We start from the raw sequence: 24,535 nt of genomic DNA, 5'->3' as shown, positions 1-24,535 counted from the left end.
AACTTTTGTAACTATCACAATGTACCCCAGTACAATAATAAAAAAAGAGAAAAAACAAAAAAAATCAGTATCTTTCTTATATATCGATAATGAACAGGTTTAAGAAGATTCAAACAATAGCCTAAAAACCTTGGCAAAAGTTTAATCAAATATATTAAAGAACTCTACAATGAAAAGTATGAAACACTAAAGAAAGAACTTAAAGAAGACACCAGGAGACAGTAAGACATCTCATGTTTGTGAATCAGCAGAATTGACATTGTCCATATTACCAAAAGTTATTGAAGCTTAAATGCAATTCCCATCCAAATTTCAATGACAGTTTTCACAGAAGTGGAAAAGCAACCCCCAAATTAATAGGAAACCCAAAATACTCTGAATCAAAAAAGCAATGCTGGGTAAAAAGAGCTATACTGGAAGTATCACAGTATCTGACTTCAAACCATATGACAGAGTCATAACAGTTAAAGCAGCATGATAGAAGCACACAAAAAGAGATGCATAGGACAAATGAATAGAAAAGAAGACCCAGAAATAAAATCATACAGCTACACCATCTAATTCTTTACAAAGGTGCCAAAAACATCAATGGAGAAAAGAGAGTTTGTTTAACAAGTGGTACTGGGAAAATTGGATATGAGCAAATAGAAGATTGAAACATAACCCAGTTTCTCACCCTGAATAAAAACCAACTCAAAGTGGATCAAAGACCCTCATGTAAGAAATTTTGAAACTAATAGAGGGATGCATGGGGGAAACCTTTCAAGATAAAGGCATAGGCAATGACTTTTTGAATTCTGAATAAGATTCCAGTAGCTCATGAAATAATACTATTGATGTTGAAGAGACAGCTTACAGAAGAGGAGAAAATTTGCCAGCTATTCATTGGACAGGGATTCATATTCAGAATATATAAAGAACTAAAAAAGTGAAACACCAAAATGAACATTTATTCCAATAAATAAATGGGGAAAAAGAACTGAACAACAAGTTCTCAAATGAAGAAATACGAATGGCCAATAAGGGCCTGAAAAATGTTCGACATTTTTAGCCTCAAGGGAAAAGCAAATAAAAACTACATTCAGATTCTATGTGACTCTCTCAAGATAACAAAAAACAAGAAATGTTGGTGAGGATGTGAGGAAAAAGGAGCCCTTTTATGCTGTTGGTGGAATGTAAATTAGTGCAGCCACAATGGAAATTAGTATGGAGAGTCCTCAAAAAATTAAAATTGGAACTACCATATTATTCTATTATACCACCTCTTGATATAAACCCCAAAGGATCGAACTCATCTTAATATAGAGATACATGCACACCCACGTTTACTGTAGCAGTACTAACAATAGCCAAGCCATGGAATCAACGTAGGTGCCCATCAGTACAGGGAATCCAAACAAAAGCCTAGCACACCTAATAAATGAATTCATCAATTTCCAGAATACAAGAAATGTATTTCTATGTACCAGCAATGGATGATCCAAAAAGGAAATTAAGAAGACAAGTCCATTTCTGAGATTACAGAAAAGAAGCAAATACCTAGGACTAAATTGAACCAAGGTAGTGAATGAAATTTTCCCTGCAAACTGAAAAAATGTTGAAATAAATGAAAGAATCCTCAATTAACTGGAAAGGCAGTCCATATTCCTTGATTGGGAGACCTCATAATGTTAAATGGCAGGAGTTTCCAGATGGTCTATACTTTCACCATAACCACTGCCAAAATGTCAATGGCCTTTCTCTGCTGAAATGGAAAAGTCAATTCTAAAATTTGCATGGAATTTAAAGGGGATCAAAAGAAAAAAAATTGAAATAGAAAAAGTTGGTAATCTTGTTCTTCTTAATTTAAATTCACTAAAAATGACAGTAATGAAAAGAATGTGGTGCTGACATAAGGATAGATATATGGACTAATAAAATAGAGTTCAGACTCCAGAGTCCTGAAAAAAATCCAACACTTATGGACAGGTGATATTTTTTGCAGAGCTTGAACTCAGGGCCTGATGCTTGCTAGGCAAGTACTATACTACTTATGCCACAGACTCATCCTAGCCAATTGCTTTTTCATAAAAGTAGTCAAGGAAATCATGAGTATTCAGTGGAGTAAGACTAACATCTTCAACAAATAGTGCTGAGAAACCTGAATCCCATATGCAAAAGAATGAGTAAACACCTCTGCCTCAGTCCAAATACAATGAACCAAAAATGGATCAGCAGCCTAAGATAATAGCTAAAAGCCTAAAAGTATTAAATTTACACTTACCACTACCCTTTCTTACCCAGGCCCCTCCTCCTGCTTCTCCCGTCCTCATTCCCTAATCAGCCCCTTTACTTTCATGTTTTTTCTTAGATTCTACATGAGAGAAAGCATGTGATACTTGTCGCTGTGGGAATGACTTATTTTGCTTAGCACAATAATCTCCAGTTCCATCCACTCTCCTGTGAATGACATGGTTTTGTTCTTCTCTATGGCTGAAGAATACTATTTTGTGTATTTATACCACAGTTTCCTTATCTATTCATCCACTGTGCTGATTTTGTGATTGACAATATTGTGGGCTGTGTGAGGGTAAGCATGGGTGTCTCTCTATCATGTTGAGTTTGATTCTTTTGTGTATATACTCTGAATTGGCACACTTATTTTTTAAAATTAATATTTATATCTTAATTTTTTGAGGAGCCTCAATATTAATTTCCATAGTGGTTACACTAATTTACTTTCCCCAATAGTGTATAGTATTCTTTTTCTTCTATATCATCACATACATTTCTTTTGTTTGTTTGTTTTTGTTGTGTTTTTTGGTGTACTGGGGTTTGAACTCAGGGCCTCATGTTTGCTAGGCAGGTGCTCTACCCCTTTAGCCATTCCAGCTGCCCTTGATTTCTTAATGGTAGCTATTCTGACTAGAATGAGATGGAATCTCAGTGTCATTTCTTTCTTTTTTTCTTTTTTTTTTTTTGAGATAAGAGTCTCACTGTGTAGCCCAGGCTGACCTCAAACTCACAATCCTTCTGCCTGCATGAAGAGTTAGGATTATTTCAATTTGCATTTCCATGATGGCTTAAGATGTGATGAATTTTTTTCATGTACTTATTGGGCAGTTAAACTTCTTCATTGGAAAATTGTGTGTTCAGTTCATTCAGTATAAATTTTTAAGATATTCCCTAATGATCCTATGGGTTTCAATGATATCTTTTATAATATCCCCTTTTTTTGTCTCTCATTTAATTGATTTGTGTCTTCTCCTTCTGTTTTTGGTTAATTTGGTAAGTCTGTCAGTCTTGTTTATCTTTTCAAAGACCCAGTTCTTTGTTTCATTGATCCTTTGTATTGTTCTTTCATTTCCATTTCATTAATTTCAACTCCGATCTTTATATTCTTCCCTTCTACTGATATTTGGTTTGGCTTGCACTTGCTTTTCCAAGGCCTGTGGTGCATCCTTAGATTATTTACTTGAGGTCTTTGATTTTAAATGTCAGAACTCATAAGTATAAACTTCCTGTTAGAACTGCTTTTTCTGTGTCCCACAGAATCAAGTTTTCATTTAATTCTAGGAAGTTTTTAATCTCTCTCATCTTTATAATTTCCTTCCATTTTCTGGCTTGAGCTATTCCATCTTCTTTCTCCAGTTCTTTAATTGTAAAGTTGTGTTGTTTACTTGCGATCATTCTTTCTTGTGTAGTTCTAGATTTCCCTCTGAGCACTGATTTTGCCATAATCCATCAATTTTCTTTCAGTATGTTTCATTTTTATTCATCTTGAAGAGTTTTGTAATTTTCCATGTGATTTCTCTTTGACCTACTGGTTATTTAAATGTTTTGTTAAATTTCCATGCATTCCCATGTTTGTGAATTTTTTTCCCTATGTTATTGATATCTAGCTTTATTCCATTGTGTTTAGAGAATGGAATTTGTATTATATCAGTCTTTTGATCATATTGAAAATCATTTCATGTTTTAACATATAGTCTATCCTGGACAATGTTTCATATGTACCTGATAGAATGTGCTTTCTATTGCTGTCAGTGTTCTGTGCCTGTGACCTGCGTGGGTATGCTGCGTAAACCTGACTAAGAGCAATGGGCAATGAGAAATAAGACACACATAGACATACAGACATAAAACATTAGTCAGAAAGCTGGGATCACGTTTCCTGATAGGAAACGTGAGTGCCTACTTGAGCTAGAGTCTTTATTTTATAGGTCCATATAAGGAAAAGACTCAGTTAAAATTAAGCTTCACAACTGTTTGATCTAAGGTAAAAGGAATGCGGTTTGGTGGGCTGCTTTTCCTAAGGCTATAGAAGCTTAATTACAACATATCAGTTCTGGAATCATCAAGGCAGGCAGGACACCTTATCTAAGGTGTTGATTAATCTGGCATCAGTGAGGAATCTCCTAAGAGTTCTGGAACTTTATCTAGTTTTGCATCAGGGGGCTGGTGTGTAGACACAGCAGGTTGTATTCTTCAAGGAGTTGTGAGAACAAAGGTCAAGACACAAGGTCCTTAATGAATAGGAAAAAAGTACTTTGTAACACTGATATGCTATGCAAATGTTACTTATTGTTTTATATAGCTTAATATACCCAACAGAGAGACTTCTTCATATTTTGGGTCCCTCATTTAAATTACTGAGCTAAATTACTTTTACTATTGGAATATTTTCCATTCCAAAGCTACCAGCTTTTAAATCTTGAATGTCCCCCCAAAGCCCATATGATAAAGACATGGGCCCCAAGCTGGTGGTATTGGAGGTACTGGAACCTTTAACAAATGGGGTTAAGTGAGAGCTGTCTTTGTGTTACCAGAGGCATGCTCTCAAGGAGACTGTAGGACCCTGGCACTTTCATCTACTGCTGTTTCTCACTTCCAGGCCATAAAGTGAGTGGCTGTATTTTACCAACTGTTATGATGGGCCTGCCATAGTCCAAAAGCAACAGGCCTACCAATCATGGACTGAAACCTCTTAAACTGTGAGCAAAAATGAACCTTTTCTCTTTATAAGTGCTCATTATCTCACACATCTGTTATAGTGACTGAAGGTCACCAACACACAGTCACTTACTGTAATAATTTGCATGTATTCAACTAGAACTATTTCTTCATTCTGATAAAGACATTGGAGGACAAAGAGGTTAAGTAACCCTCCCAAGGTTGCTCAGCTGGTAGCTGAGAGTACAAAGATTGAAATGAAGGAAAATTGCTCCCTAAGTCCTTACCCTTTAACCATGACTTTTTCCACATTCAACTAGGATAAATTCCTTATGCTTATAGCACTATGCAAATATTTACAAAATACTCATCTATATATTCAATTTAAGCCAAACAATAAAACCAATAAGCTTTCAATTAAATGTATTAATGAGCCAGGCATGGTGGTACAACCTGTGATCCCAGCTACTTGGGAGGCAGAGATCAACCAACAAGCCAGGCATGGTGACATGTACCTGTGATCCCTATGAAAGAGGCATAGGTAGGAGGATCATGGTAGAAATCTGGCTCCGGGCAAAAATGTGAGGGCCTATCTAAAATATAGCTAAAGTAAAAGGGACTGTGGGTGTGGCTCAAGTGGTAGAGTGCCTGTTGTGCAAGCACAGAACCCTGAGTTCAAATCCCAGTACTGCCAGAAGAAAAAAATATTAAAGACATGTGACATTCAATACTGTTTCCTCATCACTGACTGTAGCATTAATTTGATATAATTAAGGTCAGGTTACTATCAGATACTATGAGATGACAATTCCCTACCACTTTTTTTCCAGTACTGGGATTTGAACTCAGGGCCTACACATTGAGTTACTCCACCAGCTCTTTTTATCAAGATAGGGTCTTGTGAACTACTTGCCCCTGCTGACTTTCTGATCTCTGCCTCCTGAGAAGCTAGGATTGCCAGCACAAGGCACTAAGCGCCAGGCCCACTTTTCTTTTTTTTGATTCAGGTATTGTAAACCATTTGTTCATATAGTTGTTGAGATATTATGTGACCTTCACTTACTATAAAGGTATTATTTACATATTAAAAAAGAGACACTAGGTCCTGGGAAAACATGGTAGGAGAGGCTGTGCAGTTCCTACCATGGAGAGACCATGCAAGCTCCATTATTTTTCAGTCCAGGGTTCATGCCTGGTCCCCAACAGTTCTGTGTATGTCTCTCATGTCTAGTTAGTTTAGGGCTATCTAAGTCCTCCATTTCCTTACTGATCTCTGTGTAGATGGTTTATACAGTATTAAAGTGAGGTATTGTCACTTCCAACTATTTTTATAGAACTGTCAATTCCTTTCATCTATTCTGCTAGTGCTTGGTTCATTTTTCTGGAGCTCTGATGTTTGGTGCATACACAGTTGTAATTTTATCACACATACACACACACACACACACACATAAACACAGAGACACACACAGCCCTCTTGATATATTGACCTTTATGTCAATATAGAGTGTCCTATGCTTCTTTTAATATTATTTCACTTGGAGTCTATTTTGTCTGATATTAATATATCCATCCCAGTGTTCTTTTGACTACTATATGCATGGAATATCTTTCTCTAATCTTTTATTTTCACCCTATTTGCAGAGTGAGGTCTATGTAAATCTGTTGAAAGCAGAAAACAGTTGGATCATATTATCAACCCATTTTTCCAATCTCTGACTTTAATTGATGAGTTTAGTCCATTTACATTTAATGTGATTACTGATAATGAGGGACTTAACTCTGTCATTTTGCTCCTCAATTTCTCCAGTACTGTCTTCTTTTGGTTTTGATTTTTTTCTGGTGTACTATTTTGAATTGTGCTTCATTTTCTTTTCTATATGTCTTTAAAGTTAATTCCTTAATGGTTACTATCCTAAATGACATGGTTACATCCTAAATTTATGTCAACTTAATTTAAATTAATGTCAGTTCCTATCCAACTCCATCCCCCTCCTTAAGTTGTTACTGTCACAAGTTGTAGAAATACATTGCATGCTAATCAATTAGTTCAGTTTTTCTAATTATCTTATAATTATAAAATAATTTTAAAATTATTGCTTTATACATTATTCTTTAAAATAATATAGGAAACAAAAAGTGGAGTTGCATGCACATATAAATATAAATTCATTAAAATACTAGCACCTGCATTTTTCTATGCAGTTCTCTTATTGGAAATCTTTATTTCCTCATTTAATCTCATGTTACCATTTATTATATTTTTGTTTCAATATACCGGACTGCCATAGTCTGGTCCCTTAGCTTTGTTGTTTATTTGTTTAAATTCTTGGTATATTATTATTTACCAATCAAATTTGAAGGACTTTTTTCCAGATATGGAATTTTTGGTTGACATTTTAAATTCCTGAACATTAAATATATCATGTCACTGCCTTTTGGTCTCCATGGTTTCTGATGAGCAATCAATTATGAATCTTTATGAGGATCATAGTCTGTGATGAGTACCTTCTCTTTTGCTGTTTTAAATATCTCTACTTTGTCTTTTAACAGTTTTTAGTGTACTCATTTTAAGTTTATCTTGCTTGGAGTTTTGATTGTTCTTGAATGTGTATGTTCTTATATTTAATCGTACTTGGGAAGTTTGGGTCATTATTTATTAAAAATAGTTTTGAAACTTTCTTCTCTGTCTAGGACTCACCTAATAAATATTTGGTCCTCTAGTGTCCTAATGGTCCCTTAGGCTCTGTTTATTTTTCTTCATTCTTTTTTTTTTTTTTCCTTCTCCTCAGATTTACCCTTTAATGTCATTTACCCTTTAACTTCACTGATTCTGTCCTATGCCTGGTTCCTAAATGTGGTGTCAAATCCTAGCCTAGAGTCCAGAATAGCTAGGAGAGACAGGCTAAAGGGGATCAGGCTCTGAGTGACTAGGTAGCCGAGGACCTTGAGCACTGGTGACTAGTGGCTGAGGGCACTGAGCTAAATGTGAGGAGTTGTTCTGCCCTGCCACGTGAAAGATGTGGTAAAGTGCCCTGGAGAGAACCTTGCAAGCATCATCCTCCAGGGCTCCTGCAAGATGGCAGCACTGGCAGGTCCTTGTGAGGTCATTCTCTGCCAGAGCATGAGCAGGGCTGGCACTCTACTGGTGGGGCCCTGATGGAACCACAGGGATCTGTGGGTGGCGTAGGTTGGGGGACGAAAGGGAACTGCTCAGATCAACATGGTCTAGATAGGACAGGGGTTGGAAGATTTTGAGAACTCTGAACAGAGATGGAGCAGGAGGGGTGCTTGGGAGGCTGGAGGCCAAGCTTGGCCCTGATCTCAGAGGAGGACGGGAAAGGAAACTAATTCCCGATGAGAATGAGGAGCTATTCAAGGACTCTCCATTCCACTCACCTCTTTACCACAAGGAAATGTCCTGTGTAGGAAGGCCCTTTCCCTGTGCGGTGGGGTATGTCCCTGAGCAGTGACCTCAGCTATGTCAGCTTGACAACTACGATCAATGGTATTATTAACTTCTCCTCTACTTCATTACACAGAGGAGGTAAGAAATCCACCCTGAGCACCAGGACAAGAGCCATCCAAGTTTCTCTTGATGGTACTCAGCTTCAGTCCTGTCAGAAGGGCAGGCCCTGGAGAGACCAAAACGGATAAAGAGGAGCTGGGTAATAGCTTTGAATAGGGCTTTGAAGAGGTGGGGAGGGGAGAAGAAAATGGGGAACGCAGAAAACAGCAGAATTGTGTCATTGGGTTGCCTAGCACAGAGTTGGTCCCCACGAATAAAAGTCAAGGAATAAACAATAAACAAGAAATCAGTCTTCAGAGAGCTATGGATGTTTATTCAGCTGTGGGCACTTCCCATCTTCCCTGGACCTAGTTCCAGGAAAGATGGTGAAATAGGGTGTTAAGTCTGCGTCCTGTAGTTAGCAGTGGTTCATGGTTTTCTTTATCCATTTTAGGAAATGTGAGACCTTGGTGAAGACTTGTGGAGCTGTCCCATCGTTGCCTCCATAGGAGACAATGCCCTGGGCTACATAGTGGCACACCAGGGGGCCTCCAGAATCCCCCTGTGAATACAGAGAGAGGAGGAATGAGTCATTGCTCCACATGGCCCTGTCTTCCATGCTAACCTTTGCCTTCTCTCAGAGAAGGACGACTTGAATAGCCTTTTTGGGGGATATCAGAAGGCAGAGCACCCTGGGACCCGCAGCTGCAATGCTCTGTCCACCATGTACATTTTTACTTGTTCACCTCGCCTGTGGGCCAGCCTCTATCCTCTCCACCAGGTTCTGGGATTTTCTCCCCTAAAAAGGTTTGTGGTTCAATTGTTTCCAGGACAACAAGACAGGTGCGTGGGGCTGATATTGAACATGGAGAATGAACCCAGTGACAAGGGTAGGTGCTATCTCTGAAGAGCCACCTGGGTATAAAAATTTCTACACACTCAGGGAGCACAGTTTTCTTAATCCTGTCATCTGAACTCTGGTGGCATGTTGCAGACTCGTGGTTCTATGGAATGGTATTCAACAGAGACCCCATGATAAGTGGCAGGGGTCCTAGTTTTTTCCTACTCCAGCTGGTCTGAGGGAGAAATCACAGCAGGTAGACAAAAGAGTCCCATGTTGCTTGGGTCTCCAGGTTCTGTCTTTTCCCCAAAGCCTCTTTCCAGAGTCAAGAGAGGCAGACGCTCAGTCTCACCTGGAAGAAAGCACGTCTTATCTTTGGGTCTCCCACACACATCTCATAAGCATTGTTGTAGAAATCTCTAAAGTAGGACTTGCACACCTGGTTTTCTGTACTGTCAGCTGTACATCTCACAGTTTGTTTCAAGGTTTGTCTGTTGGGGCCATCTTCCCCCAGCCGGCCACACTGCACCTGTGTGCACCTGTGGCTTCACCTGTGAATTGCCTGTGGGCAGCCTGAGGAGCTGCACAGCTGCACAGCTGCAGTGATATTGACCTTTCTTTCCAGCTGATGGAGAAGAAGCAAGAGAGTTCAGTTTAGCCAGTGGCCTTTGGGCCTGGACACCTGTGATATCCAGGATGGAAAGGAGGGAAGGGGCAGGGTCAAAGGGGCAGAGAAGTTCCTGCACCAAGAAGAGCAAGGGCAACAGGGAGGTGACCCTTATTTGCAGTAACATGATGTCCCTGCAGAAATCATTAGGATTATAGTCTCGGTGGGAGATGGCTCTTTTCACAGGGATGACCTCCTAGGTCTTCTCCTATTCTTTGATGTTGTGGGTGCCCAGGGTTAATTTATTGAGCTGCACAGAGAGCAAAGTGAGGGGACAAAAGTGACTGTATCCTCTGCCTCTGAAGGAGTTCTAGGGGCTCCATACTGCTTCTAGGCAATGTCATGAAATTGCTCCAGTTGGCATTTTGACCCTTACTGCATGTTTTTCACTTCCACCACTGCTTTAATTGACTGACATGGTCACTTTCTATGTAACTGTGCTGCTTGCTCTGACACCAAAACTTACCCATCCTAATTCATATGCTTTCATTTTCCCAGTCCTGCTTTCTGATATGCTCTCTTGGGCTTGTGTTATCACAATCCTGGGAGTTCCTGAAGGCTAAACTCCCTCTAGAAGACAGGGTCCCTGTTGGGGGTCTCAGGAGTGTGGGCTGTCCGAACTTCTCACCTTCCCCAGCAATGAGCAGCTGTCAGCACAAAGTCCTCTTGCACCAGGATGCCACTGCACCTGCGCTTACTCTCCCCAATTTGAAACTGCAGAAGTGTCATGTAGGGGTGGGAGTGGTGCTTGGCCTCATCCTCCCGATGGTCTCTGAAAGAAATGCTGGGGTGCAGGGAGACTGTGGACTGTGCTTGTCCTCTGCCTCCTTCTTTACACACACGGAAAAGATACAGTCTGTCTTCACAATGGTATAGCCACTGAGGATCCTGTGCCACATGTCTTGCCCTCTTTCTTCTTAATGAGTCTCCCCAAACTCTCTGAATCTCCCCAGCACCATTATTGGTTTCTTTTTCTATTAATTTACCTATGAGAATATGGAGTTGGATTTTCAAAAATTCTCCTGTTCTCATGCTTGACACATTTGGGTATTCAGTTTATTTTTCTTTTTTCTGTATGAATGAATGACCTCCAATTAGCATTTGGTTGGGGCTTGGTGGTGATGGGATTGAAGGCCATAGGAATGATGGAGGAGGGGACTGCCAGAGACAGAGATGCAGCTTGGGACATTGGAAAGGTGAAAATAAGAGGACAAGTGAACTAGGCAAAGGCAAAGAGAAGTGGAGTCGAGGCAACAGAAGAGTTGGAGGCAGTCATCTTACCATCCCTGAGGTTGGTTGCATGCTGGGCCTCTTTCCTCAGCAGGACTGAGGGATGGAGAACTCTGACTAATGCAAGGAGTTCTGAAATAGGTTCCAGTGAACCTCCACCCTCCACACTGCAGAATTGTGGTCTGAGTTTCCCTTTTCTGGGTTGGAGTGAGGGATTTAGTTGTTCATCCTTTGTAGCTTCACATCATCTGCTTAATCTTTCTAAGGACACCCCAGTCTCCAAGTGCTGAAGTAAAGTCTGGGGAGAGGCAAGAATCTCCTAAACCTTCTGGGGAACAGCCTCCCTTGTCTTGTCCTTGTTCGTCACCAGGTTGGGGTTGGGACTGGAGCCATGGTTCAGAAAATTTCTGAGTTCAGTTTGAGGAAAATTCCTGACCAAGGCTGAACAGCGAAGTGAGGAGCACAGGGGATTTTGTGAGATGGGCTCAGCCCAGGGGTCAGAAGAAAAGTCAGTAGGGGCAGCAGTGACCACATCTTCCCAGGAAGATTGCCGAGGTCAGAACTGTCCAGGTGAGAGCAGACAAAGCCTTTGGAGGCAGATGAAGTAGGCGTGGGCTCAGTGATCTCACAGACATACGCTCTTTTGGTTTTCATGGGCATCACCATACATGGTAGTTTGTAGATATTCTCTAGTTTAGGTGAAAATCACACTGCCACCACATTGACATCTTGATGCCAAGTCACAAGTTGAAAATAAGAGTAGAAACAAGAAGATAGATGGTGTTGTGTGAAACTCTGCAGTGACTGTACTGATGCAAATTGTCTCCTTTTCTCAGCTCTTGGGTCTTTTTGTAGTCTAGTAAGATCCCAACTAGTTATATGGTAGTCTAGATCTAGGGATAAGGAAGTTATGGATCCTTCCCTCAAAAAGCTGATAATTGACTGAAGTGGATGAAAATCTATGCTTATAGCACAAGACAGAAAGGACTAAACCAGCATGATCTTGTTTTAACTTGACTATATTCTCAAAGGTTCTACTTTCAAATAACCTCATATTCACAAGTTCAGGGTGGGCTCAAATTGTGGGAGTACACTAGTCAATGCAATTTAAAAATGACTTAGATTGAGTTTTCCACTCAAAAAGCCATTCCTGAGACAAGGCTGTAGTTAGAGGCAATTCATTTGAGTAGGTTGATGAGACTGGAGAGAAAGAGAAGGAAGAATGAGACAGGGGAAGGAGAGCTAACTGAGAGTACATCACAGGGCAGTTTATTGCTGTGGGTGTCAGGAAGCTAGTACGGCTGGGAGGTTTGGTTTTTTGATGCCCACATAGAATGGATGTCAGTATTGTCCTTTTGCAGTCCAGGAGGCTGGGTAATTTGCCCATGGATTCCATCCCCCGTTGGATGAATTCATTTGCTCTTCTGCTTTCAGGGCTGAGCCTTTTCTTGGCCACAATAAAAGCCTCTAGTTTCAGAAAATATCTTGAATCAGAAAAGCTGAGAAATGCTTGGACACCTGGACACACAGGTGTAGCTCAGGCCATAGGTGGACAGCGTAATGTGGTGCAGGGAAAATAACATCTACACAAGTGGTGTCTCTGACCACCCTTATGCTCCAGGCCTGGATCCTGTGTCTCCAATTAGGTAGATCCTTAATCAATTTACTCAGACATCTGTCTCCTTTTCTTTCATCATTGCTTCACCATTCTGAGGGGAGCAGTCCCTTCTGTGGGGCTCCAGTCCTCCCTCTTCACTCTTTCCCACCCATCTTGTCTTTTCTGCACTTTTACTTTCTGTAATGATGGAAGGAACCCTCAAATCATTGGCTCTGAAGGAAAGTTAAAAACATATCACATTTAATTTTTCTTTCCTCTTTCTCTTTTTAGTTTTGCAGATTTATTCCTGAAAGTCCATCTTATTTGTTTGGTGAGCTTTGGTCGTGATGATCCCTTACTCATCTGATGCAGGATTTTCCTGAGTATCTCAGCTTGGTGGTTTCGTGTCTGTTCCAGCAGCCCTCTTGTGCTGGCTGATGTAAATGACATCCTAAGGTAACTGATCTGGGTCACCAACAAGTTATGTCACCAGCAGTTATGTGTGGTGTGCTAGACACATTTGCTAAGCCAGTTCACTTCACATCTTTGAAGTTAGGAGCTAGGAAAATACCGCAATCCAGTTTGCCATTTTTGGTCAGGTCAAGGATCTGATTGTGGCCAGAGCTGAGATCACAGGGTCAGAAAAGCAGTTCCCCAGATCATGTGGGTGGGGAGACATTTTTTACCTAATATTTTAGATGAACCCTTGCCTGTGAGCTAGGGAACATGTTAAGTAACTCACCCAATTAGTGCCAAAGTAGCGGAGAATGGGATCCTGACAAACTTGGAACTTCTCAGTATGCCATGAAGGTCACCAGAAACCATTGCCAGAGGGCAGATTACTGGTGAGCCTGGGAGCATCCTCTCCAGGGAGCTTCCTGAGCACAGCCAGGAGGCTGGACACCCACCATGGGGTGGATGTCAGATGTCCTTGAAGACCTCCAGGCCTGAGGAAGAGGACCGGGTTACTGCTGCCTGACTGAAAGGGTGCTGACTCAGATATTGGGAGGTCTGGTACCCATGCTGGCTCTGTGGCAGTATGACGTTGGGTCAGACATTCCAGCTTTTTAGGTTAAAGGAGAATTTGTGTCTATGACACTTATTCTTTTCATACATTATAGCAAAAAAGTCTGTTTCCTATAAATAAATGCAACACCTAAGCTGAAAATGTATGTAATAAACTTGTGACCTTTTAAAATACATGATTATTTTCTGTTTTCATTTTGTTCTGTCTGTTCTATGCAGAAAATAAAGTTCTTATATTTCTGTCTCATTGGTTTGCTTTCAGGGTCAGATCTGGAACTGTGTCCTCCCTTATTGCCTTTTAAGAGAAAAAAGATGATGAGACAGTCTTTTGAGGATACCATGATCACCACACACACACACACACACACACACACACACACACACACACTTCTCCTAAGTTAAAAAGCTGTGATGGGAAGGAAGATGGAAGCTTTGACTCTTGTCTGAAGTTCAGGCCTCACTATGCAGCAGTATCCGGATTGGCTGACATTTCCCAGGTCTGTGTCTTTGTATGTGTCTGGCTAGGCTGGCACTACACTTAGCAATCTTTACAGACATTGAACATGATCTTCCTCCATTTTTCAGGTACCATGTAACCTACCTAACTTGGTTTGATTTTGGGTAGGGCCAGGCCTCAGCACTAACTATGATCAAATTGCAGACCAGCATAGGCTTATAGTTGCACCCAGTTAGATTTTAGGCATATGTGGCATTTTTTTGGTATCTGAGTTTGTGTGCAAAACAGACAAGTAAATCAAGATGAGCCTGCTCACATTTCCTGCCTTGCTCACCATCTTCCACCTGCCTTCCAGGAGGGAGCTCTACTAAGCACAGCAGGTCGAGGAAGTCTTCATTCATTTGGGAGCGCATAACTTCCTATTCTCACGTGTGCTGTGATAACACACTTGAAAGATGATTTTGATTTTTGTGTATTTGAAACCCAGATCCAAGGCCTCTTCTCTACCCCATGTTCTTTTGGCCTCTGCACCAGTGAAGATGAAGGCAGGATGGATGAAGGGCAGATCCTGGAGGCACCTCAGTTGTGTCCCTGCAGTTTGATGGATCTCATTTTTAAAAATTCCATTAGGGATTTTCCAAGATGGCAGCTAGAAGGAGGAAGCAGAAAGTGTGCCTCCTAAAGTGAAATCTTGTAGACACACTGGAGACACACCTTGCGGGCAAGGCCACCGAGAAGAGGCAAATTTTGACCCTTCCACACCTCCAGCCTGTGCAGAGACTCTCCACTTCACGTTAAAGGGAGAAACCAGGAGGGCTCCCGGACCACTGCCAGTCTCCCATGCCCAGACAGCTTGGGAAGATGCGGACCACAAGAAGAGCTAAGCGGTATGTGGTACTCCCACAGACAACTGTGGGCGAGATAAGCATAGGACCCTGGATAGACTGTCCCCCACAAGGTGAAAAAGGAAAAAGTAGTAATAAACAATAAGAACAAAAGACACCTAGCAAAGAGGGTGGGGTGCCCTGAGCACCGAAGAGGGGGGAGGAGAATCCCTCCCAGAAGTGTAAATAAACAAGCCAGGCCTGGCTGGAGAGGCTCTGGTGGGAGCGGGGGCATGCGCCCAGCAATGGGAAAGCTTGTGACAGTGGCAGAGGGAGGAAAACTCCACAGGAGAGGGGGGAAGACTCACCTCTCACGTGAACTGTAAATAAACATGCCGGCCTGAGAAAGCGGGTGCAGTGTCACCTCTCCCAGTGGGCTTGGAAAGGGGAAAACTTGTAGCAGTGGCGGTCGTGCCCAGGAGAATTCTGAGTAAACATAGCCTGCAGGGCCAGGTGAGTGTTAAGCTCACTCCTCATATCTGCATAAACAAAGTCTCCAGCAACAGCAGGCTGAAAGCAGAGGGCAGGTGAGCCACAGCCTCAGATAGACATTCTCAGAACTGTCTCCGGACTCTTTATTTTCCCTCTCTCCATACCTTTGATGAGAAAACAACCAAACTACACCTGCATGCTGAAAAAATGACTGAAACTGTATTGCATTTGAACTTGGGACACTTTGTGGATTTTTTTTCTTGTTTTGTGCAGTTTTGTTCTATTTTATGTTACCCCTTTGATGAGACAACTACAGAACAACATCTCAGGCACCATCTCCAATATTGGAGGCTGAGGGATGAACACCAAAATTATTAAGACTGAAACTTCATTGCATTTGAACTTGGAGGGTTTTTTTTTTATTTTTTATTTTATTTTATATATATATTTTTTCTTTCATTTACTTATTTTTTATTTTCATTCTTATCTTTTTCTTTTTATTTTTTATTTTCAATCCTCTCTGTCTCTCTAATGCCTTTTCAGCTTACAGTCGATTAGTACACTGACTCTCCCTGTTTATATCTTTGAAACTTTTATTGTTTTTTTCTACTTGATTATTTGTTTTTCCCTTTTCCTTTAACTTCTTTGCTTTCCATCCCCTCTAACCCTTCCATTCTAAATATCACTGGTGCTATTATTACAGCCAGAAAATACTTAATTGCACACAGTACAGGGACAACAACAACACCAAGGGCCATGATGGGAAGACAGAAAGAACAGGGAAACCAGTTTCCCAACAGCAAAAAATTTGTACAGGAACCAGAGGGAAATGAAGAAAACAGATACTCAGATCCAGAAACAACCAAATGAAGATAAACTATGCCAAAGAACCCAATGAAGTCCACAAGAATAATTTAAAAGAAGAAATACTACAGGTAATTAATGAGAATTTTATAGAAATGATACTGGATGTGGTCAACCAAAATGTACAGGAGACACTCAAGAAATTCCAAGACAACAAAAATAGAGAATTTGAAAAAGCAAAAGAACAAATAAAGGAAACCATAGAAGCACAGTATAAACACCAAAGTGAAACAAAGAACACGATTAATAAAGACATAAATGAACTCAGGATGAAAATAGACAACATTAAAGAGGAAATGACCAAGGATATGGAAAACCTCAGAAAAAATAACGAAACAGAATTGCAAAACAAAACGGAAGGCCAATACAGCAGAATAGAACAAACAGAAGACAGAATCTCAGAACTTGAAGATGAAATGGTAATTAAAGGAAAAACTGAAGGACTATTAAACAACTCAAGACCTGAGAAAAGAAAATGCAAGAACTCACCTACTCCATCAATAGACCAAACTTGAGAGTCATGGGCATTGAAGAAGGAGAAGAGGTGTAAGCAAAGGGAATGTGTAATATATTCAACAAAATAAAAATAGAAAATTTCCCAAATCTAGAGAAGGATATTCTCATACAGATGCAAGAGGTCTCCAAAACACCAAACAGACCTGATCAAAATAGAACTACCCCACCACATATCATCACTTAAACAACAAGTACAGAAACTAGGAAGAGAATATTGAAGGCTGTAAGAGAGAAAAAAGAAATGTAAACCCATCAAAATCACGGTGAACTTCTCAACAGAAACATTAAAACTAGGAAAGCATGGGGTGAGATCTTCCAGGCACTGAATGAAAATAACTTCAACCCCAGGATACTCTACCCAGCAAAACTATCATTCAAAATAGATGGAGCAACAAAAGTCTTCCATGATAAGCAGAAACTAAAACAATATGTGACCACAAAGCCACACTACCAAAGATTCTTCAAGGGATTCTGCACACAGAAAGTGAAACCCAACATAACCATGAAAGTCCAGGTAGCACCAAAGTATAGGAAAAGAAAAAGCAAGAAAGTAGAGCGTAACCTCAACTTAAGTACACACAATCAAACCTTCAAACAACTAAGACAACTAAATGACAGGAATCACCACATACCTATCAATACTAACACTTAATGTTAATGGGCTTAATTCACCCATCAAAAGGCACCATTTGATTAAATGAATTAAAAAAGAAGATGCAACAATTTGTTGCTTACAGGAGACCCATCTCACTGACAGAAATAAGCACAGGTTTAGGATGAAAGGCTGGAAGAAGATTTACCAAGCCAATGGCCCCGAAAACAGACAGGAGTAGCAATATTTATCTCTGACAAAGTAGACTTCAAACCTACATTGATCAAATGAGATAAAGAAGGACATTCTATACTAATAAAAGGGGAAATAGACCAAAAGGAAATAACAATTATCAACCTATATGCACCCAATGTCAATGCACCCAATTTCATCAAACATACTGTGAAAGACCTAAAAGCATATATTAACTTCAACACAGTGGTCGTGGGAGACTTTAACACCTCATTATCATCAATAGGTAGGTCACCCAAAGAAAAAATCAGTAAAGAAATCCAAGATCTAAAATATACAATAGATCAAATGGACCTACTTGATGTCTACAAAACATTTCATCCAACTTCTACACAATACACATTCTTCTCAGCAGCCCATGGAACCTTCTCCAAAATAGATCATATCCTAGGGCACAAAGCAAGCCTCAGCAAATATAAGAAAATAGAAATTATACTGTGCATACTATCTGATCACTGTGCAATAAAACTAGAACTCAACAACAAAAGTAAAGACAAAAACATGCAAACAGCTGGAAACTGAATAACTCATTACTTAATGAACAATGGGTCACTGATGAAATAAAAGAGGAAATTAAAAAGTTCCTGGAAGTCAATGAAAATGAAAACACAACCTACCAGAACCTATGGGACACAGCAAAGGCAGTCCTGAGAGGAAAGTTTATAGCCATAAGTGCATATATTAAAGAGACTGAAAGATCCCAAATCCATGAACTAATGATACATCTCAAACTCCTAGACAAACAAGAACAAGCAAATCCCAAAACAAATAGAAGAGAAATAATAAAAATGAGACCTGATATCAATCAAATAGAAACCAAAAAAACCATACAAAGAATTAATGAAACAAAAAGTTGGTTCTTTGAAAAAATAAACAAGATCAACAGACCCCTGGCAAACCTGACTAAAATGAGGAGAGAAAAAAACAAAATTACTAGAATCAGGAATGCAAAAGGGGAGATAACAACAAACACCATGAAAATCCAGGAAATCATCAGACTACTTCAAGAACCTATATTCAAACAAATTCAAAAATCTTAAAGAAATGGACAGATTTCTAGATATATATGATCATCCAAAACTGAACCAAGAGGATATTAATCACCTGAATAGATCTATAACACACACAAAAAAATTGAAGCAGCAATCAGAGTCTCCCAAAAAAGAAAAGTCGATGACCTGATGAATTCTCTGCTGAATTCTATCAGACCTTTAAAGAAGAACTGAACCCTCCTTAAACTGTTCCATGAAATAGAAAGGGAAGGAAAACTGCCTAACACATTTTATGAAGCCAATATTACACTTATCCCAAAACCAGGCAAAGACACCTCCATAAAGGAGAACTATAGGCCAATCTCCTTAATGAACATTGATGCAAAAATCCTCAACAAAATAATGGCAAACCAAATTCAACAACACATCAAAAAGATCATTCACCATGACCAAGTAGGCTTCATTACAGGAATGCAGGGGTGGTTTAACTTAGGAAAATCAATAAACGTAATAAACCACATTAACAGAAGCAAAGACAAAAACCACTTGATCATCTCAATGGATGCAGAAAAAGCCTGTGATAAGATCCAATACCATTTCATGATAAAAGCTCTAAGAAAACTAGGAATAGAAGGAAAGTACCTCAACATTATAAAAGGTATATATGACAAACCTATAGCCAGCATTATACATAATGGAGAAACACTGAAACCATTCCCTCTAAAATCAGGAACTAGCCAAGGATGCCCACTATTTCCACTCTTATTCAACGTAGTACTGGAATTCCTAGCCAAAGCAATTAGGCAAGAAGAAGGAATAAATGGAATACAAATAGGTAAAGAAACTTTCAAAATATCCCTATTTGCAGACGACATGATCCTATACTTTAAAGACCCAAAAAACTCTACTCAGAAGATCTTAGACACCATCAACAGGTACAGCAAGGTAGCAGGATATAAAATCAACATAGAAAAATCATTAGCATTTCTATACACTAATAATGAACAAACTGAAAAAGAATATATGAAAACAATTCCATTTACAATAGCCTCAAAAAAAATCAAATACCTAGGTGTAAATCTAACAAAGGATGTGAATGACCTCTACAAGGAAAACTATACACTTCTGAAGAAAGAGATTGAGGAAGACTATAGAAAGTGTAGAGATCTCCCATGCTCATGGATTGGTAGAATCAACATAGTGAAAATGTCTATACTCCCAAAAGTAATCTACATGTTTAATGCAATTCCCATCAAAATTCCAATGACATTCATTAAAGAGATTGAAAAATGTACATATAAATTTATATGGAAACACAAGAAACCATGAATAGCCAAGGCAATACTCAGTCAAAAGAACAATGCTGGCGGTATCATGATACCTGACTTCAAACTATATTACAAAGGAATAACAATAAAAACAGCATGATACTGGCAAAAAAACAGACATGAAGACCAGTGGAACAGAATAGAGACCCAGATATGAAGCCACACAACTATAACCAGCTTCTTTGACAAAGGTGCTAAAAATATACGATGGAGAAAAAGCAGCCTCTTCAACAAAAACTGCTGGGAAAACTGGTTAGCAGTCTGCAAAAAACTGAAACTAGGTCTATGTATATCACCCTACATCAATATTAACTCAAAATGGATCAAGGGTCTTAATATCAGACCACAAACTCTAAAGCTGATACAGGAAAGAGTAGAAATACTCTGGAGTTAGTAGGTATAGGTAAGAACTTTCTCAACAGAAACCCAGCAGCACAGCAGCTGAGAGATATCATAGATAAATGGGACCTCATAAAACTAAAAAGCTTCTTCTTATCAAAAGAAATGGTCTCTAAACTGAAGAGAACACCCACAGAGTGGGAGAAAATATTTGCCAGCTACACATCAAAGGACTGATAACCAGAATATATAGGCAACTTAGAAAACTAAATTCTCCAAAACAAATGAACCAATAAAGAAATGGGCAAGTGAACTAAACAGAACTTTCTCAAAACAAGAAATTGAAATGGCCAAAAACACATGAAAAAATGTTCACCATCTCTAGTAATAAAGGAAATGCAAATTAAAACCACACTAAGATTCCACCTCACCCCTGTTAGAATAGCCATCATTAGCAACACCATGAACAACAGGTGTTGGCGAGGATGTGGGGAAAAAGGAACCTCTTACACTGTTGGTGGGAATGTAAACTAGTACAACCACTCTGGAAAAAAATTTGGAGGCTCCTTAAAAAAATAACATTGATCTACCATTTGATCCAGCAATACCACTCTTGGGGATATACCCAAAAGAATGTGACATGGGTTACTCCAGAGGCACCAGCACACCCATGTTTATTGCAGCACTATTCACAAAGCCAAGTTATGGAAACAGCCAAGATGCCCCACTACTGACGAATGGATACAGAAAATGTGGTATTTATATACAATACAATTTTATGCAGCCATGAAGAAGAATGAAATGTTATCATTTGCTGGTAAATGGATGGAATTGGAGAACATCATTCTGAGTGAGATTAGCCTGGCCCAAAACACCAAAAATCATATGTTCTCCCTCATATGTGGACATTAGATTAAGGGCAAACACAACAAAGAGGATTGGACTTTCATCACATGATAAAGTGAGAGCACACAAGAGAGGTACGAGGATAGGTAAGACACCTAAACACACAAATAGCATTTGTTGCCCTCAACGCAGAGAAACTAAAGCAGATACTTTAAAGCAAGTGAGGCCAATAGGAGAAGGGGACCAGAACTAGAGAAAAGGTTAGTTCAGGAAGAATTAACTTAGAAGGTAACACACATTCAAAGAAATCAATGCGAATCAACTCCCTGTATAGCTATCCATATCTCAACTACCAAAAACCCTTGGTCCTTCCTATTATTGCTTATACTCTCTCTTCAACAAAATTAGAGATAAGGGCAATATAGTTTCTTCTGGATAACAAGAGGGTAGCGGGGGAGATGGAGGGGGTAGAGGGGGAGATGGAGGGGGCGGGGGGGTAAGGAAGGGGGTGGGAGAGGTGGAGAGAAATGATCCAAACATTGTATGCACATATGAATAAAATAAAAATTAAAAAAAAGAAAATGGAACATTCATGTACATGACTGCAAAGAACTGCATTGTTATATGCTTAGGAAGTAGTTATTTGTTATTCCCAGCTTCTAACGTTCTTCCAAGTATCATTATAAAAGAATCCACTTTCCAGATAATAAGGATATGCTTTGTGGGGAGAGGTCAGTACCCATTAATTCTTATGGAGAACAGCCTTCTGCCCTAGTCCTAATGTGTTCCTACCTGGTTTCAGATTTGCCAGGCTGTAGGTAGATTAGATGGGGTTAAAGACTTTGAAGATGGTCCCAGGCCAGGATGTGTCTCAGTGTGGCACCTGAGCAGGGCTGATGCATGGGGTTGGGGCTGTGTTGCTGAGGATGGTCATCCATCTTCCTCACCCTTTGGACACAAGGGAATGGCCAATGGGAGCAGGAATGGTTGATCTTCCTAGGACGGCTGCCCAGGTCAGAGCTTCTGGTGCATTCTCCTTGTCCTTTAACTCCCAATATTCTTCTTCTGGTTTTGTAGCGTTTTATCATACAAGGGTATCTGGAATAAAGGAGGTCTTAGGCCTTTGGCTAGGTTGTGATCTGCCTTGTCTAAACCATGTGTACTGAAAATGAATTAGTGATACTGTGTGAAGTGGGAGCAAATACCAGAGAGCCAAAGCTGTAATTTCAGAGCACTGCCCATGAACTGTATGACAATACTTCTGCTATCCCTGAACTATTTGCTAAACCAATTATCCTGACAACCCATTCATTGGAAGAAAAAAAGTCATGGGCATGAGAATATTGTTTTTGAACATCTTGACCCCAGTTCTCCTAAAACCAACAAAATCTTAGTTAAAGAAACACAGCATGTGTCAACAGTGACCCTGGTAGCATGGAGAACCACAGCAATTAAGAATGGTGTGTCCATGCCTGTGTGGGTTGATGAAGGCACCCACACCAGGCCTCCTCCTAGGGTGGATACTCTCCTCCCCACACATGGGCTCAGACATCACATGCTGGGCAGCCCCACTTGGGCATCAGAACTCATGTGAGGTGAGGAGAGTCTCCTTGCAAAAGGGCAGCCCAGAAAGAAAGTGGAAGCTCAATCAGGATGAGGTAGATGTTCATGCAAAAGGCTGGTCTGTAAGTGAAAACAGAGCTCTAGTAGGGTGACAGGAGCCTCTATGGAGGGGACACTCTCGTGTAACTTGTCAGGCAGTGTGGATAAGGTGAAGAAGGTATTGGCTTGAACTTGCTGCCTGCTATGGAGGGTCAGGATAGGAAAACAGGGCTGGTAGTGATGAAAGACTTGCTATATGAACCTCTGTTGCAATGAATAGCTCAAGTAAATATTAATGCTAATTAACCAGGTTTCTCACTGTCTGGGGATTAAAGGGTAGTGACAGTAGTGATATTAATTTCCTGAGCTTGATGGGAGATACTGTGCTTATGTATGAGTATCCTTGTTTGTTAGAATTAAACATTGAATTATTTGGCAAATGATAGATCATTTTTTTATTTTTGTAATTTTTATTTTTTATTATTATTTTACTGAGGATACATTGTGACATTTACAAAAGTTCTTACAATATAGCTTAACTGAATTCACCTTCTCCATCATTCTTGCTTATCTCTCCTCCCCCAGTTCCTGGCATAGTTTCAACATGTCTCATTTTTCCATTTGCATACATGAGTATGTAATGTTTCTACCATCTTCACCTTCCTACACCCTTTCCTTATGCCTCCTCCCTCCCACTGGAGCCAACCCCCCAGACAGGAACTGTTTTTACCTTCCTGCTCTCTGCTTTTGAAAAAAAAAGATATTTTTGTTTGTTTATTTTTTTAAGGAACTTTATTTTATTATTTTTTGTTATTGTTATACTGCGGGTACATTGTGACATTTACAAAAGTTCTTATATATATCATAGCTGAATTCACTCCCTTCATCATTATCCTTTATCCCTCCTTCCACCATTCATGAAAGAGTTTCAGGAGGTCTCATTTTTTCATTTTCATACATGATTACATAATATTTCCATGATATTCACCCCCTACCCACTTTCCTTATATTTCCCCCTTACTGCTACCAACCATAGACAGGACCTGTTTTACCTTCCTGTTCTCCACTTTTGAAAAAAGACATTATTGTTTGATGAAGATAGCTATACAGTGAGTTTTCATCATGACATTTCCATAGATATGTATCATAACTTGAATTGGTTCATCCCTTCTATTTTCTCCTTTCCACCTTAATACTCTTCTTGTGGTGATTTCAATACGTTTAAAAATTCTATGTTTATTCTTATGTCACCTGGAACTTGTCTGTGAGATTGAGAATGTTTCAAAATTAAAAGAAAATCTATAGTCATCACATATACAAAAACCAAACTAGTTTGAGAATATATTCAAAAAGAAAATCTGTTATAATAGCAAAAAAAGATAAGATGCTTAGCAAAAGCTCTTCTAGAATTGTGAAAAACCTATTAAGAATAGCTTTACAATACTTCTCAAAACAAATAAGTAGACTTGGTAAATAGAAAGATATTAAGAATTCTTGGATAGGATGGATATATACCATTAAGCCACAATCTACTATACAGACGTAATGTAATTTCAATAAAAAGACCAGCAAGGTTTCCTCCTAGTGTTACACAAGTTTAAGACAATTTCTAAGATTCATGTTGAAAACA

At 39.6% G+C, this 24,535-nt stretch overlaps 1 protein-coding gene and 1 pseudogene across 1 annotated transcript in view; one reads left to right on the top strand and one right to left on the bottom strand.

Moving 5' to 3' along the window:
• The window catches only part of LOC141421230 (inhibitor of Bruton tyrosine kinase-like), a 1,912,155-nt gene that overhangs the window by 1,169,401 nt on the left and 718,219 nt on the right, over positions 1–24,535 (top strand). The window lies entirely within an intron of this gene.
• LOC109679268 (granzyme B(G,H)-like) lies at positions 8,859–11,848 on the bottom strand (annotated as a pseudogene).

Source organism: Castor canadensis, chromosome 3 (genome assembly GCF_047511655.1).
Source record: "Castor canadensis chromosome 3, mCasCan1.hap1v2, whole genome shotgun sequence".
Taxonomy (NCBI): domain Eukaryota; kingdom Metazoa; phylum Chordata; class Mammalia; order Rodentia; family Castoridae; genus Castor; species Castor canadensis.
The sequence above is the reverse complement of the archived record's forward strand: the minus strand, read 5'-3'. Positions and strand labels throughout refer to the sequence as shown.